This window comes from Pogona vitticeps, chromosome 10 (assembly GCF_051106095.1).
Source record: "Pogona vitticeps strain Pit_001003342236 chromosome 10, PviZW2.1, whole genome shotgun sequence".
Lineage (NCBI taxonomy): Eukaryota > Metazoa > Chordata > Lepidosauria > Squamata > Agamidae > Pogona > Pogona vitticeps.
The window spans coordinates 1,201,698-1,217,407 of NC_135792.1; the positions used below are offsets into that span (position 1 = coordinate 1,201,698).

At 42.5% G+C, this 15,710-nt stretch overlaps 2 protein-coding genes across 4 annotated transcripts in view; one reads left to right on the forward strand and one right to left on the reverse strand.

Moving 5' to 3' along the window:
- ANKRD11 (ankyrin repeat domain 11) overlaps positions 1-13,847 on the reverse strand; it is a 168,245-nt gene extending 154,398 nt beyond the window's left edge. For all 3 annotated transcript variants that reach the window (XM_072980649.2, XM_072980650.2, XM_072980647.2), the window contains exon 1: positions 13,452-13,847. The gene's annotated coding sequence lies outside the window, so the exon portion shown is untranslated. The remainder of the gene's footprint in view (positions 1-13,451) is intronic.
- Positions 13,848-14,281: 434 nt separating this feature from the next.
- The window catches only part of SPG7 (SPG7 matrix AAA peptidase subunit, paraplegin), a 34,290-nt gene continuing 32,861 nt past the window's right edge, over positions 14,282-15,710 (forward strand). The window contains exon 1 of the mRNA XM_020788243.3: positions 14,282-14,736. The gene's annotated coding sequence lies outside the window, so the exon portion shown is untranslated. The remainder of the gene's footprint in view (positions 14,737-15,710) is intronic.

The window sequence follows — 15,710 nt, forward strand, 5'->3', positions numbered from 1 at the left end:
TTTCCACTTTGAATGGTTCCTTCTTAGAGAGTCATAGCCATTTTAAAAAGCCATGTATTCAACACAGAAAAAATAATCACATAACAGTTCTATCAATGAGACCAAGAAATGTGTACAATGTTATATAGCCTTATTATCCAATATAATTTTTTCTCATCTCATCTCTACACCAGATAAATGTACACATGCACAGTGGTCCACTTGTTTGTTTGTTTTTAACCTGTTCCTAAATCTCAATAACTGCATAGTGAACCAGAAAAATTCTATTTATAAAATTATAATTCATACAAAATAAATAAAAGCAGAATAGAAACAAGATTAAAACAGACTAGAAGTAGACCTAGCATGGGACAAATGCACTAATTAAATCAGAAATCCACACCCCCCCCAAAAAAAAACATTAAAAAACCCCACTGGATAAATCAAACACTCTTCTCTGAGCCCAGCTGCAGGAAAAGAGGAAAGCAGCAACAACAGAACCTAATCACAAGTTAGCCCTGTCTCATACTGTATTAGCCCCACCTCATTTCTGAAGGCAGAAGGACACAAACATGGTTTTAGAAAACACTCTCCCCAGGTTTTCTGTGGAAGCTAGAATTTCTTAATACATTACTGCTCCTATCCATAGTGAAGCTTTATGTACTAAAAAAGAGAATGCAATCCCTTTCAAAATGGCTTGAAAGATCTCCCTGTTCAGAAGATCCACTTACCAACATCCTCTCTGGAATGAGCCTCTGCTTACTAGCCCTCATACAGGTTGTTACTGTTCTCAAATATAGATTCAGAATGCACATTAACTAAAATAAGTATAAAGATAATACAGTATATATAAGCTGGGCAATGTGAACTACTAATACAGTACAAGTTTTCAACATGCCTTGATCTGAGTAACACTGATACATTGTTTCCTACATAAAATGTTCACTATTCAAGTATTCAGTTCCTCAGAAATGTTAATTTTGTATCTATAGAATATTTCTAGGCCAACGCTCTCTCACAGGTGTGAACTAACATACGCTATAACAGCCAAACAAAAATCACAGTCACAAATATTTCAAGGCTAGAAACTTACACTTACAAGGAGACAGAGATGTCTGCAACAACATTTCATCAATCTAAAGATAAAACACAGAACTGACACAAACAATGGGAGTGATGAAACAGAGTGAGAACAAGCTGTGGAGGAAGTGTGATAGCTCTGTAGTCCACTCTAACAAACAAGAAGCCTTAGTTGGAAAAAAGAAGGTATGTTGAGCCATGCTCTATCAAGTTTCTCCCAAGGTCTGTTCCTTGTAGGCTTGGCCTTAAAATACACCTAGGTGCACAGTGGATACTCACCTGGTTGCCTGGAAATTGTAACAGAACGTCTAATGAACATAACTCATACAAAGTTGAACACAACCTACCCACACAGACTTTCAACACTCTTAAAATGTCTATGTCGGGGTTAGGTTCAAAAGGCAGTTCATCTTCTGTAATACTTCTAGGACAAATGATTTTGTTGTAGACATAGAAACAAAAGTACTTTCTACCTTGCTTAAACTGCAGTTCAGAACATGATCTTGTTCTCTATACATTTAAAACCATTCCATGCTCTCCTTCCCAAAGCAAACAGAGACCTCCCTGATGTAAGTTGGTAAAGAGACAGCTTGGCTTCACATGGCAACGGTATACTTACTCCCTTTTATACAGTATATGTAAAAGGTTGCTAGACCAACTATGATACACAAAAATAAATACTGTACTCTGAAGAGCCTGGTCATGTGGTACAGTACCAGAGTGGCCAAGGTCCCAAGTTCGCAGGACAATTAATGCCAAAGACAAGAGTCCAGGCACAGTACTTACTCCCTGCACTCCAATACATTTCAGAGGTGCCTTGTAAAGGGCACTAAGGAATGGACAGGGCAGATCAGGATTAAACAGAGCAAAGCCCACACCTGTCTTTTCACACACTTCTTGATCAGTAGGAGAAACTCTCTTAAGATTAGGTCCCTATTTACAGAGTACTTTTGTCTGTTATCCAACCAGCTATATGGAGAATAGGTGTCTGAATTAAGCAAAAATTCAAGCAGAACCCAATCTCTTACGATTGGGTTCTTATTTACAGAATACTATTGTCTGTCTTAACAGTATGTGTCAGTACCAATGTTGATATTTAAGTCTCTAATCCCAGATGCTCTCTTCAAAGGAAGGTCAGGAAGGACATACTCAGTTATGTCCCACACTAAGATCTATAAGTACCAAATATTTAAATACGCTAACACAATTTTATCAAAAATGTTGATCAGAACGCAGTGCTTAGTTGTGTCAACACAAAATGGCTGGTTCAAGATGAGAGAGTGCAAAGCATATAAAAATGTTTGTTTTACTTTTAAGTCACTTGATTGCACATCACCACAACTTTGGCATAAACAACAGAAAGTTAAACATCAACAAAAGGTATCAATGGCCATACATCAAATTTTGTAGCAAAACCTGTATTGTGGTATCACTGCTGCTTGAGTGCTTCATAGGACAAAGTGGATGTATTTAAATACAAAGAAGGGTATAAAATCAACTGCAGAAGTACCTTTGGTAACACTTCTTCCCATACCCCAGGGTAGAAAGAAAACGACAGATTAAAACACAGAAGCACTCAACCTCCTGACCAATACATTTGAACAGGGTAAAGAGACAACTGATGAAAGTGTCTGAAATCAAAATACTTTGCTTATTAACAGAAAGCCACAGTGCCACTGAAGCCAGCCAGAACTTCAGAACTGGTCTAAACTTTTACATTTCCTCTTGAGAAGCCTCCAAATTTTATCACAATTATACAGATGAGAAGAGAATGATTTGTCTACAGAGGATTCCTGCTGAGCTGGGACTAAATCCATCTCCTAATCCCAATCAGACTAGACCTACCTGAGACAAATCATTCCAGATCACTGCTTAAAAATCTATTAGAAGTAGACTTGTAAAATAAAACTAATATAACTCTTTTGGAAGCTGTTTGCACATATGTATCTTCACAGTAACATTGACAGACCTGTACAAGATAACCATAAACATGGAAGTCCCTCTAAGTGAAAACCAAAACTAGAACATAAAACAGACTGGCCATGGGGCAAACCAATCCTTCTTAATATACTTCAGTTGTTGGATAGTCTAGAACAGTGGTTCCCAACCCTAGGCCCTCTGGTGTTCTCGGACTACAACTCCCAGAAAACAAGGCCAACACAGCTTTTGGCAAAGGCTTCTGGGAGTTTTAGGCCAAGAACAGCTGGGGACCCAAGCGCTGGGAACCACTGGTCTAGAACGTATTAGACATTACATTTACATTACTATCTAGGAGCTTGTGTCCAATAGTCATGGCAGCTGTACACTACTCCTGGAATTACAAGCAAAAAGACCTGCATACCAGTTGTTGGAAAATAACAACAGAAGTACATCTTGATTTGGTGCTTCTCAGAGCACTTGTCTGGCCACCCTGGCCACTAGGAGTCAGACCAAACAGATTTTTGACCTGATCACACAGAGTCCTTCATATGGATCTATGGTTCTTCGTATGCACAAAAGAGAAGTCTACAGCAACCTCCCTAGCTACTCGATCCATCCATACCTGTTCTCAATTCATTCCTAAATGAGTTGGTTCCATAACTTATTCCAAAGTATATAGAAACTGTGATACTACAAAATGGCAATCGTACATAGGTTGTCACTGTCTATAGCTACAAAGGAGGCAGTTGTGTGAATATTCTTATGAATGCCAAGTAAGGAAAAAAAAAGCTGTCAATGATATGAGCATGCATAACATGAAAAGATATGCCAGTAAAGTCAGTGTGTAAGCAAGTTACTGTAGTAATATATCCTCTTCCACTATTCTTGGACAGAATATCAATTTTTTTAAAAGTATGATGTTTTCAGCCAGATTTTTAACAGCTTCAAATTGTTCTAAATACCAAATCATCACATTCTATTTCCTAAATGCAGACCAACTTCACAGAGACTAAAAAGCAACAATATTATGCACATACTATAGGAAACAAACAGCCACTCCACACTCCAGGGTCCCTTTTATGCACTACATAAATTTATTCTGTTGCATGACAGCTTCCTCCAGATGTGAATATTACAGTTCTATGAAAAATGATGCATACAAGAATTATTATTGTGTTTTTTAATCATATGACACATCCAAAAGCATTTTTAAAAGTTAAACATTAATTTTCTTCTTCATTTCCACAAGTAAAAGTCTCATTGATCCAAGTCATTTAATTGTAAATTTGTCCAGTAGAATCTACTTATCACTAGCCAATATAAAGCCCCGCCTTTAACAATGAGTACAGTTCGATGACACTGCTCTCACCTTTTGGAAAAAAGTTCAAATAATGTTTAATTATTTTATCAAATCCTGCATTACTAAACAACTGGGAAATACCTGCATTTAAAACTAGCCGACAGCCTGCTCTATGTGAAGAGGTAATTTTGCTTCTTGACTTTCTTTACATAGGAAAAAAGACTGCCCACAGACTTCTTGAGGATAAATAATTCACGGCATAAATGCCAAGGGCAGTGCAGCAAACTGATGGCAGATGGCAGGGACAGCCCAGACACGGCAGTGTGTGCCTCATATGTCTATCTGAAAGTTACTGCAAACCTAACCTGAGTGGAGGAAGGGAGTAACATATTGACCTACAGAAGACCTACCTCAGATATTGCTCTTCAACATTAAATATCACAACAGATTCCTAATGCATGCGATATAAGCCTACATAAATCTGCCAGGACATATTTCTCCCTATGCTCATGCTTATTACCATGCTGAAAACAACAGACTCACTCATATAATAAGCTAAAAAAAATAGGCTGCTAAAAGATGGAAAGTGAAAGCACTGCTAACAGTCACTGAACTGTTTCGAAGTTGCAAGATCTATCAGAGGAGGGCCACCATCTTCCACAAATGTCTCTCTCCTATTGCTGTTAAATCACAACTCCTGGCATCCCATCCACTGGCATTCTGGCTGGAGCTGGCACAGGTTGGAATCATACAACGTCTATAAGGCTACAGGTTCTCCACCTTGTTCTTCACATAACATTTATAAAATCTCTACAACACCAAGAATTGGAGGTTCATCATGATTTCATGTACCTTGGCTCAATGATCTCTGACACCCTCTCTATAGATGTTGAGTTGGGTAAACACATTGGAAAAGTAGCTACCATGTTCTCTCACAAAGAGTATGGCTTAATAAGAAGCTGACGGCATATATCGAGATCCAGATCTATAGAGCCTGTGTCCTGAGTGCACTCCTGTACTGCAGTGAGTCCTGGACCCTTTGTGTACAGCAGGAGAGGAAGCTGAACACATTCCATATGCATGGTCTCCTGTGCATTTTTGGTATCACCTGGCAGGACAAAGTTCCAAACAGAGTAGTCCTAGAATAAGCTGGAATTTTTAGCATGTATACATTACTGAAACAGAGACGTCTACATTGGTTGGGCAAGTCGTGAGAATGGCTGATGGTCAGATTCCAAAAGATCTCCTGTATGGAGGATTAGTAAAGGGAAATCGCCCCAGAGGGAGACCACAGCTGCGACACAAGGAGATCTGCAAGCGGGATCTGAAGGCCTTAGGAATGGACCTCAACAGATGGGAAACTTAGACATCTGAGCATTCAGCCTGGAGGCAGGCATGGCCTCTCCGAATTTGAAGAGACACTTGTTCAGCAGGCTGAGGAAAAGAGGCAGTCCCGAAACCAGCAAAACTAGGGAGCTGGACAGGGGACAGATTGTATTTGTCTTCAGTGTGGAAGGGATTGTCACTCTCATATTGGCCTTCTCAGCCATGCTAGATGCTGTTCCAAGACCTCTATTCAGAGCATGTTACCACAGTCTCTCGAGATTGAAGGATGCCTACACAATGCCAAGCAATGAAAAAGTGAAAACTAGATTGAAAGCATTCACAGTTGAAAATGTTATCTACCTTAGATTTATGCATCACAGGATAATTTCCCCACTGATATCATGAGCTTCTTGTGCTAGACATATTTGTTTAACAAGACACTTCCTTGAATAACACTGTCAGTTACCCGTTTTACTGAATTTATTGTTTCACTATTTTTACCTGCTTTTTATGTAAAAATGCTTTGAGATTATCCTAAAATAGAGAGCAAAATGGAATGTTCTTGAATAAAGATATCTTACTATTCTATAAAACAACTTAAATATAATGTAAGGCTCCACATAAGATACATAATGTAGACTTTTTCATTCTGGAAAGTCTTTAGGTTTCTACACACAAAGGCTATAGCAAATGCCTTAGAAAAGAACACAGTAGTGCTATGGATTTATGGAGAATAAATGGTTTACTATCTGAGTTTCAATTTTTTTCCCTATGACAGCAAGTCCCACAGACAGATTTACCATGTTTTTTTTTCCCTTTTTTGAAAGCACAGCCAAAAAACGTAGAATGACACAATGCCAAACAAGCTGCTAAAACACCTTTTTCCACACTGGGAAACATGTTGCTGTTTGCTTACCTAACATCTCTGACAAAATTCTGAAGAGAATTAAAATGGCAAGTGAAGTGACTGCACATGTAAGGATCTGCATTTCCAGGAAACTGAAGATCAGCATCATGTGATGTCTCTTTTTCACTTAAGAAAAGAAGTGCATACACACAGGACCACCAAGAAGAAATCTCAATGCAAAATATGATGGGGTCAATTAATGTTCCCTCTAATTTTTCCCAACCACTGAACAGAACTTTTGATGCTCTGAGCAAAAGTATTTTAAATTCAAAGCTTCTGCATGACATTCAAATTTTAATGCCGCTTCCTGGAAATAGCCATCAACAGCACTAAGTGAAGTGGAAATGCATATGACTTCATTATTTCGGGGGAAGACCCTGAGCATAACTATAGAATAGCATCCAGCGCAAGTACAGCATGGTCATTTTTCATTAAAGTAGGCCTATCTTCGGTTTTCAAAACTGAGTATGTGATGGAAATGTATGGCGGCCAAAACAACTGTACTTCATAAATTAATATGAGTGCCAACATTTTAATGTGTGTGGCATCAATACACCAACTGCACACCTTAGAGGAAACAGTGGGTTCAATCAAAAATGCCCCATTCAAACGCAGTCAAGAGCTAAGCATCCTGGTGCTCTCAAAATGTTTTGGATGAAAACTCCCATAACCCATGATTATCAGTTATGCTGGGTGAGGCTTATGGGAGCAGCAGTCCACATCATCTGGAGTGCACCAAGTTCTTAAGGCCTTAAGAATTCCTGGACACTTCCAGTCGAAGTGTTATCCTAGTAACTCATCTAGAAAACTACAACCCTAAACATGATTATGTTAAAGAAGCCTTACTGAGCACAATGGAACTCACAACTAAACGTTATTTTCGTATATTTGAAAAGATTCAAAAGACAGAACAAGCAAATGCTATCCACAGCTTGTTGGCAATGGCTAACATAAATCCCTTAGAATAAAACCAGTCATGTGATCACAACGGAAACACATACTGTACTTGAGTCCCACAGAAATCAATTTTGAAAATTACTCTGAAGTGAGAAATGACTGCAGATTAATTTCACAAATATGCGTAATTATTTTTCAGGGCCGGCCACTCTCACAGTAGGTGCCTCAAAGTCTCTCATCCACCATCTGAATTGTTGCCTCAGTTTGTTAACTACACCACCAGAGGACTTGATCCTTTAGTACCAGCCTTTTATTCAAAACCACTTTAATGGATTTCTGTAATAACAGCATAGGTAGCCACTTTTTCTAAATTTTGAAAATTTAGCTGTTTTCGGCAACTGTCCCACTGCATCTTCCATTTTTTAAAAAGTGGTACCATGTTTCCCTGAAAATAAGACAGGGTCTTACATTAATTTTTGCTCCAAAAATGCATTAGGGCTTATTTTCAGGGGATTTTTTTTCCATGTACTGCACAACAATCTACATTTATTCAAAAACAGCCATGTCATCTTCTTCTGGTTGCTGCACAATGTTGGAGGGCGGGCTTTCACTCAACTGGGGCTTATTTTTGGGGTAGGGTTTATATTACGAGCATCCTGAAAAATCATACTAGGGCTTACATTCAGGTTAGATTTTATTTTTGGGGAAACAGAGTATCTACAAGCTATCTTATCATGGACAGTGCACTCTCCATATCTTCTTCATATTTAGGTGGACCACTCCCACAACAGAACTTCAAACAGGGTGGGCTTCATCAATGCACCGCCTGATGCTCAATGTTCACATCTATATTTCAGGAACAATGTCAATGTCAGCAGTCTCTGGCTGCCTTTGCACAGACTTCTGCCTCTGCCAATTCAAAATACTGTCTCATCTACACTCTCTTCCCGATGATTCCTTCAGGTTGATTGCTACTGTACTGTAGTTCACTGTAGTGCCCTGAGACACTGTAGCCTTGCTATCAATAATCTGATTCTAGAGATCAAATTCTATATTCCGATTCAGGCATTTGTAAATGTGGCTGTATTCAAGTATTTTGGATGGATAGCCTCTTTCTAATTAGCAGACATATCCTGCAACATTCATTAAGTTTCACCACACTCCTGTAAAATGTTGCTGTATTCAGCAAAGAGATTCACATGCTAAGAAAAGCAGCAGGAAATAGGCATTTTTCTTTTTGAAAAAATATCACTTCAAGAAAAATCCCTGCTGCCCTTCAGTGTTTGCTCCAAAGGAAGGTTTACCAAAATCATTAAGGTTTTTTCTCTTTGCACTGAAATAGCAAGCAGATCTCTCTTACTAAAAAAATTACAATATTTAATTTTAAAAGAAAAAAAAACAGAGGCTTTTAAAATAAAATGCTGCAACTGTAACATTTAAATAAGGGCACCAAATGTTTTCTATTCCATTCTCAGTTGAGTAGCCATAAACATTCACAACACAAATGTCGTACTTCAGATCGTAACATATATGACTGCTTTTTTCAATACAGCAGTTTCTCTCACTGCACAGCATGAACGGCATATGCCTAAAAACAAACCTTAGCCTGGAAACTACATTCGGAACAGATGTACAGGAAATAAGAAAAATAACATCCAACTTAGACATATTTACAGCTTGCTTACAAAAACGTTATAATTATAAGGTTCAAACAAATACAACTGGTTACATAAACTCTAGTTTGGTGAAAAAAGAAAGACTTGCTGGTACATTAGGGTTAGCTCAGCTAAGACGATCCTCACTAGAGGAACAGTTACATTTAGAAAGAGATTCTGATATAATATAAAAGCAGAGGAAGAGATTTTTCCTTTTTTAGTCAACAGTTTGTTAGGTTTGTATTCCAAACAAAATATAAACAAAACATTAAAACTTTTAAAAGCAAAATTCTAAAAATGCTTTGATTCTGTGTATACCCTATTTTGTCTTTATTCTTCCAATATTCAGAATAAACTGTACAAATTGTTTAGTCGCGTTGTGAGCCACCTTGGAACTCAGATTTCTGAGATAGGCAGGATATAAATTGAGCAATAAATAAAATAGAAAAATGAGTGATTCTTGTCAGGACGGATTTGATTTAAATCAAATTGATTTAAATAATCACAATTTAAATTTTTAAAAGTCAGATTTTTAAAAAACTTCCATTTTAAAAAAGCAATTTTATATAAATTGTGATTTAAACCAATCTGATTTTTAAAAAATCACTGAATTTTTCCAACATAATTCTCGTAAATTAGTAGCCTGCACATATATTATATCTAGAACATGTTCCAACTGCAACCATTCTGAAAACGTCAATCCTAACAGATTATTTCAAATAATTTACCATACCAGGAACAAAACAAAAAAAATCACCTTTATGTAACCTGACACTTCCACACCATGACAGGAGGCAGAGCTACACATGCAGGTATTATCATGCAAGACATTTACAAGCCCACTACATGCAAAGCTCTCTCATTCTTCCTCCAAGTCTTAAATAACTGATAGACTACCTTGCTTTTGCCTTAGCAAAACTAAGTAAACTATATTGCCCAGAATCCTATTGGGGTTCACATAAGGTTTGAGCAGTTTGCTGCAGAAAATTGTGGATAACTGGCAAGATACTGGAGTCCTCTTGCTTGCGCAGCTGAGCATGTGCCCAGGCATACAACTGAGTAACACCCATCACCTCATCAATTAGTTACAGCAAGCCACACAAACCCTACATGAACACAACCTGGATCCTGGCTAACATCGTCTCTCTCAAGAGATACTCCTCATCTGCATAGCCTGGCCTTGACAATTTTCTGCATTAGTACTCAGGCAGGGGACCTCAATTTATGAGAAATGAAGTGACACAGCTAAGAGCCACCAAATAATAACTGGAGAATCTATGTAGATGAATGAGCACATCTGTGTATGAGGAAGAACACCCAAAACACAATGTGCTATTAATTTACTACAGTATTTTAATGAGGCAGTCTTGGCAATGGCTATTGACAAAAAATTCTTCTTAGAGAATCAGTATGTCCTCTCACTTATAGAAACAGAGCTATGAATGCAGCTGCCATTACATCGCTTACCCATGATTAACGTATGTGTCCATAACTTCCAAATTTAAAAATCTACAAGGAGTTTAAAATGAGACAGTGTGTTCCCAGCTCTATCTCCATAATGTCACTATGCTTAATCCACTGGGCAAATTAACTTTTTAAGACAGCCTTCCCCCAAATGGGTATACTTCAATATCTTCTAGAATTCCCAGCCACCATCCATGCTAGCCAGAATTGATGAGAACTGAACTCTGGAACATCTGGTGGGTATCAGATTAAGGAGGGTGACTTGAAAACCAAAAGCAGCATGAAACACTCCTGGGAAGATTAAATAAATACTGGGCTGCACTACAACAGCTGCCTATATAGCTCTGTTCTACAGGGCTGTAACCAAAGACCTGCTGCTGTACTCACAATCCTAAGCACCAATCTGTAAGATATAGAAACCCAAAGTTGGCAACCTTCTAAGTGGGAAAATTCTATATATTTTCTCCCTCTGACTGCACAATGCAACACATCACTTTGGGGCTTCCAGGTTTATCTAGCATAGAACATAAAGACAGAATAGACTTTATTTGTCAACCATTTTCACCCTTATAAAGCATTTCAAAACATCACATTTTAAGGTTTTTTTCATCACAGCACAGTTCTTTTTAAATATTTTCTTGCTTTCACTTCTTTTTAATAATAAAAAAATATTTTTTGCTATAATCATGGACAATCCATTAAAAAATCAACATCGTTGTTGGTGTCTCCAGAGGATGTTTTCTGAACAAAACAGAACTGACAGCATCAGGCCACAGCAAAAAAACAAAACAAAAAAAACAGAAGCACTGTCAGCTAGAAAAAAAAGAAGTAAATTACCATTTCTCAGCAAGCAGACCAAACTACGTCTAGGAATTACAACTAAAAAAATATTTAAATACAATTGTGATAATGTTGTTGGCTGACTTTACTACAAGCATAACCAGACTAAGCTAGTCTGCCCATATTCGGGGTCCAGAACAGTCTCTGGAGATGTATTTAGCTTTAAAAGACACTGACAGATCAGCTCACTCTCTAGAAGGCAAGCTTCCTTGTGACAAGGGAGATCTGTATATAACACCAGAGGAGAGGAGGGGGGAGAGAAGTTCCTTCCTGCAACTGAATATCAAAACACAGCCACAACTTTTAACAAGCAGAAGCCCATCAGAACACACCAGTCCTTGTGTCTCAATGAACAGGCTGATTTTCAAACCACATGCACACATGCCTCATAAGACAGCTGCTTTCTCTGGGAAAAGGGCAAAGGGCATTGGAGGGCTCAGTTCTCCAAGCTTCTTTGAGAGGGCGGGCGGGGGGGGGGGGGGAGAGAAAAGATTTGCCTTTCTAAACATGTAATCAATCCTCTTTCTTAAGAGACTAGAAGGAAGGGGGAGAGAGAAGGTTTTAAATTCTGTTTGGAGACATACAGCTGCTTTTTATTTCTTCTTTTAAGAGAAAGGAGAGCAGCCCAATGAAGAGACTAAGCTATTTAGAGATTAAACAGGAAAATAAATGCAGATCAGGCAGGCTTGTGGGCAGATCAACTCTTCTCTGCGCATATGCACAGGGTGAAGGCTAGCCCAGAGATGATGAAATGTGAAACGGAAATTACCAGGGCAAAATAATTTTTGCTACTTCTGCTGCAACAAATCTCATTGTGTACACACATGCACAGAGTGACACAAACACTCTTGATGCCCAGATCTCAAATTGTTGACTTCCACCTCTTCTGCAATGAACTACACCAAATTCAGACTTGTTCGCCAATCCTGCACCATCTGCCACTGCAGTTTTAGTACTCTGCACATAACCAGGTTTCAATAACAGGTCTTCAGCAGCAAAACTCATGCTATAGTTTATCTCCAAATTTTAGCTGTGTATACATACACTCCCTTCATTTTCGGTCTGAGCTCTCTCCTGTCCCCCTTTCACAGCCAAAGTCACAACCATGGCAGGTAAGGGGTCTGGTTGCAGCCCTCATTTCTGTCGACTGTTACCCTACCCCGGTTTGCGGCTTCATGACAGTACCTGCCCCCCCCCCACACAAAACATTTTGCACAGACCTCCTCTTTTCGGTGACATGTAAACAAGCCGCAACAAAACACCCAACCCCCACGCCCCTTCCAGGTCGGTACTACATAACCAATCAATGCAAATACACCACATCCGCCCATGGAGGCAATTCACGCTGTGAAGTGACCTCGCCCGCGTGAACCACCCCCAACCCCCACCCGGCCAAGAAAGACTGGGCTGCAGGACGTCGGAGAGAAACGGATCAGCGGTCCGTGACCTCAGGCTGGTCACCCGCAACGCCCTCTTTCCCACAGACCCCAACATGAGGCAGAAGAGGTCCCCTGTCTTCAACCCCACCCCCACCCCATTCACATCTTCCCCCCCTCCTCTCCGCTAGTTCATTGTCCACCCACCACACACCTTAAGGCGTTTGGGGCTCCCCCCCTCGCGGGGACAACAACGAAAAGGGAAAGGGAGGGGGGCTCCTTCCCCAAACGACCCCCCCTTGTCTCCCCTTCGCCCACCTCCCGGCCTCTCCTTTCTCCCCGAAGAGCCCTAGCCTAGCCCTCCCTCGCCTCCCCCTTTTTTATTTTTAACTTAACCGCCTTCCCCCCCCCAAAAAAAAACCCGTTTCTTCTGAAGGCCCCCCGCCTAACTCCTCAAAGGGTACCTCACCTCTGCAGGGGAAAAAGAACTCGACGCCCCCCCTCAGGTCTCAGACCTGACCTTAACGGCCCCCCCGCCGGCTCACAGCCAGAAACACCCCCCCCCGTGTCCTGCCCTCCACCCGCTTTCCTTTCCGGTAGGCCTCTCCCGTCCTTCCCTCACGGTACTAGTACCCCCACCCCTTTCCTCCCCTCCCCCCACCCCGCCAGGCCGTCGCTGAGGCGAAGGGAGTCCGAGGGGCGCTTACCGGCGCGCGGGGCTCCCAACACCAGGCCCGGCGGGCGAGCGAGCGAGCGCCTCGGTCAGGCCGGCCTTCCTTCCTTCCTGCCCGCCTGCCTGCCCGCCTGAAGGCGGCGAGGCGGGCGGGCGGCCGGGCCTCCTCTTCCTTCAGCAGTGCCGGCGTCGCCTCCTCCTCTGGCCCGCCCGCTCCATGGCCCCCGTCGTCGTCGTCGTCGTCGTCGCCACTGGCCCGGGCGGCTCTCGCGGCTACCCCTTGGCTCGCCGGGGGTTCGTTGTCCGGGGAGGTCGGTCGGTCGGCGGCTCGGCCGCTCTCGCCAGGCAGCGCCGCTCAGTTCTCGTCTTCCCTTCCCTTCCCTCAGACACACGCACACACACACACCACCGGCCTCCTCCGCGGCCGCCGTGCCGTCTGCTACCAGAGCCGAGCTTCCCCATTGGTCCGATGAGACGCCCTGCCTCATTGGCTGAGAGGGAAAGCAGAGCGAAAGCAGCGGGAGGGAGGGAAAGGGTGGGGACAGGAGCTGCAGGCACGAGAGGAGGAGGAGGAGGAGGAGGAAGGCGACGGCGGAGTGACGCAGGCGCGCGCGCGCGCGTGACGTGCTCCAGGAAGCGTCGCTCGACCCTCTCCGCGCGCAGGCGCGGGGAGGAGGCGGGGCCCTGGGGAAGAGTCCTGGGGCCGAAGGAGAGGAGGTGCGGGGAGGAGCGCCAAATCCCGGGATTGAGCAGGCGCGTGATGGCGGTCACGTGGCTGGGGGGCCTCGCTCTCGCCTCAGCCTTCCCCTCCCCCACCTCCCGTTCTCCTGCCCTGTTGTTGCCACGGCAACCAATTCAGGGCCTACTCTTCTTCTCTTCGCAGAGCGGGCGAGTGCGGGCATGAAGCCTTCCCGCAGGGCTCCCAACCCCATTTAAACACACACACACACACACACACTCTTTTCCTGCCCTGCTTTCCGCAACTAAGGCTTCTTTCCCTTTAGCAAACAAGCTCCCAATGAAGTCAACCACCGACGAGGAGGCACACACACAAAACACACGCCTCACTTTACTGCGATATCGTAGTTAAAAGATTACATTTTTTAAAAAAATCCTTGTGGGGAGAGGCCCCCGCAAGCCGCCCCTGACTCTGTTTGGAGGTGGGGTGGGGTCTCCCAAGGTCTGTGAAGAATTTAAGGCGCGGTTTTACCCGGTGCACGCTTTACTGACCTTCCCGAGTCTGATGAGGATTCGAACTCAGACCCCCTGAGCCTGTTCAGCAACAACACACCCGATTTCTATACTTCCTGAGAGAGTAGGTAGGTATATCTGATGAAAATGGGGCCATTTCCAGGGAGGGGGCCACTGTGTTATTGTAAGGCCCCCCTCAAAAAAATCCACCTAATTTTGTGGCACCTGAAAAATCTGAGTTAAGCTTTTCGTGGGCTATAGCTGACTTCTTAAGATGCAGCCTGGGGCAGTGACTTTAAAGTAGAAGCCAGGAAAAATAACTCCAGAAGGTTGTTGACTTCCTGCTTTGCAAGGCAGTCCTGAGAACCCCCCTCCCCCGGAACCAAGGCCCAAAATGACACACACCTTTCCCTCCCCCCCCCCACTTCCCCAAACAATACCTTCATGGCAAGTGTTACATACAGCACTGATGTTACCTGTCTGTCATGGGTTTGGAGGGAAAGTTCCATCCTATGGGGAGTGGAAGGCGGGACATCAGGAGGAGGGGCTGTACTGTATATATATGTGATGCGTGTTAGCAGACGCTGGGAGCAGACGAAGCAGCAGCTGGGAAGAAGGAGTTGGTGTGGGAGTCTGTGTGTCAGACAGGGTACTACTGTGTGTCAGTCAGTACCAACCTGATAGGTTCAGGTGTCTGTTGGTTAGCCAGAACTGATAGGTTCAGGGTCTGTGCTTCAAGTTAAGGGTTCTGTGTGAACCAAACTGTATGCTTGTATGAGTGAGAATAAGCCACGTTACTTTATGTTATTCACCTGATTGTTTATTTTTCCCTGTGTGTATTTAAAATAAACCTTATTCTTTTTATTGTTCAAAAATCCATCCCTGGTCTGTGTGACTTCTTAAAGGGAATGGTTGGTGGCAGCTTAGTGTAACTGTGTGGCAGATCCCAGTAGGTCTGGGTTTGTCACATTGATTGGTGGCAGCGGTGGGATACGACTGGTCCAGTTGTCCAGTGGTCCAGCAAAGCCTTGGCAAGTGTGCCCAGAGCAAGGGGGGTCTAGTCAGGGACAGTCTGAGGCGCGTAGGTAATCTTCTAGGTGTA